Raw genomic sequence first — 2,704 nt, 5'->3', positions numbered from 1 at the left:
GTGACAAATACTGATAAGTACATTTCACAGGGTGAATGAGATAGAGAGAAATGAGAGAGGAGAAAAAGGGAGGGAGATAGAGACAGTACAGAGAAAGAAAGAGTCAGTATAGAAAGGAAGAGAGACCTTGCTAAAGAAATGCAGGTAATAGTACAGAAACTAATTTTCTTGCATCAATATATAAAGATTTGTTTTATGATACAAATATACAGACACATTAACATAAATGGTATATGGAGATTGCAAAGCACTGTTTGTCTGTCTTCACATGTGACTGAAGACTGGCTGTGTTATGCTAAATTTTGATCCACATGTGTTTAAAAAGTCTTATAATCAAACAGGTTTTTGCATTCACCATGAACTCTATTACACAGTCATTCTATAATAATAATAATAATAATAATAATAATAATATTAATAATAATAATAATAATAATATTAATAATAATAATAATAATAATAATAATAATAATAATAATATTAAAGAGAATTTTATCTTGAAAAATTAAAATTCCTCTAAGTAATGCAGAACTTTTTCTTCTTTACTAGTAACTTTGTTACATAAATGTGTACTGATGTAACTTAATGTATTATGTAAAATTAGAATTGGCCTCATAATGGCTAAAATTTTTATGAGTGTTCTTTCTATGAAATTGTATTCTAACATGGGAGTATCATTTGGAAGTACGTACACATGACATTGAAATAATTACCGGTATATATATTCTAAAAAAAAAAATGTAGAGCCAAATGGGTCAAGAAATTATTCAAGCCAATCTTATTTATACACATACACAGTGTTTACAAACTTGTTAATTTCTGTGTCTACAGTCCTCTACACATCCAAAGCAACGAAGTACTGTACTGTACTCTTTCATTATCTACACCTAACTGTAGTCTCCACCATATTCACTACTGTACATGCTGCATCTTTTAAAGCTGTTTCTGCAGGTTTAAGTCACAACACACAGGTACAGAATGTGCAGAAAATGAAGGATGCACCTATGTTCTGGCTGGGTAATTTAAGGGACTGTAAACACAGACATCAATGGACTTTACAAACCTCTTGTACTGTATATATTTTCAGGCAATTGTGCATTACTATACTAGTTGTGTGAGTCCCAGCATTAATAATGATCTACAACAACACCAAATGACTAGGGATGATTTCTTGTTTTAACTCTGACAATTGATCAAAATTCACAAAGGCTACAAATTTCCTTCATACATACAAGTAATTATATTGAACAAGAATTAAAGTGTCATTTACAGTACAGGTATAATGTTAAGTCCCCACACAACACCAATCTTTGTTGAGTCTCAATTATGAATTTTCCAGGAAAAACAAATATGCTGAAAGTTTTTCTCAAATGCAAGTTTTTCATCAACCAGGACCGAGAGCTTTGAAAAAAAAAGTCTCCTCAAATATAAATTCTCCATTAAAAACTTGGTAAAAAAAAGTAATGTAACAACAGGTGGGGCAATACATCAGCTTTTCTTAGCTACTTGATGAAACTACTGTACTGTACTGTATTAATGTTTGTTTCCAGTAAGTCTGCTTAATGACCCTCACTCTCAGTTCCATCATAATAAGAAACCAATCCTACATCATATGTGTAAGAAACCAAGGCAAGGGCTTATGGCACCCTTACATACACAGTGCCATGATAATTAGAAAACAAACTTAAAAGTATATGGCACCCTTACTCTCCGTTCCACCATAAAAAATGGGCTACAGTAAATATCTGAGGACTTTCTTCTAGATATTGCTGTACTTGTGATGTGACTTAGTAAAGAATTGGTTGAATTCAAAACAGGACCATCCTAACTAGTAGTGATATAATAAATTACCATAGAAATGATCAGTGAGAGAGTGTCGGCTATCTATTCCTTATAACAGCGAATAAATGATCATTCTACATGTGCCAACCTGTTGTATATGAGGGAAATGTTACATCATACATTAAGATGAATTTCTCAACACTAAGGCAAGGTAAGTGTGCAGTTAACCTCGTCGATTAATCAAGTTGCAGACCAAGAGATTTTGGGTTGCACTAATTCTGTACATGTCCTGGGTTAAGAGGTCGTCTATCACCAGAATTACGATGGAAACGTTTTGAGAAAATTGTGAAAACAGATTTGTCGCTGTCTGGGAAGAGAGTTATACAAAGAGAGAGGGCACAGAGAGAGGCAAAGTTTGAGGGACCACCATTAAAGAAGCAACTACAAAGTGAAACAAAATTGTAACAAGTGGAACATATCACCAAAATCCATCCAAGAAGAGCAAAGTGGTGTGAAACATTAGGACAGCATCACAATGTTTGAGGCTCATGGTTCTCTTTAAGACATAACACAGGTTTTTGGGTTACCTTTCAAATGGCTTCTCCTACATGAAATATATTACAGCAAGACTTATTGTTTTCAAAATTCAAACAAGAAGACTATTAAAACAGTTTGGAAAAAAAAAATTACCCGGTAACCACTTATGTACAGGGTCCTCTCTCTGCTGAATAAAATTGTCTTTCATTAGCTAAATAAAATATTAAAGGATACGTCCCCATAGTGACGGGCTTAGGGGAGATAGTCTACCAACCACTTGTGTACAGGATCTGCTCTCTGCTGAATATCGTCTTTCATTAACCAATAGCTTAAGTAGCAGCAAGTTTTGAAACAAACAGGAAATTTTTGTTCTTAACTTCTTGCA

Source organism: Homarus americanus, unplaced genomic scaffold, assembly GCF_018991925.1.
Source record: "Homarus americanus isolate GMGI-L3 unplaced genomic scaffold, GMGI_Hamer_2.0 scaffold25569, whole genome shotgun sequence".
Classification (NCBI taxonomy): Eukaryota; Metazoa; Arthropoda; class Malacostraca; order Decapoda; family Nephropidae; genus Homarus; species Homarus americanus.
The sequence above is the reverse complement of the archived record's forward strand: the minus strand, read 5'-3'. Positions refer to the sequence as shown.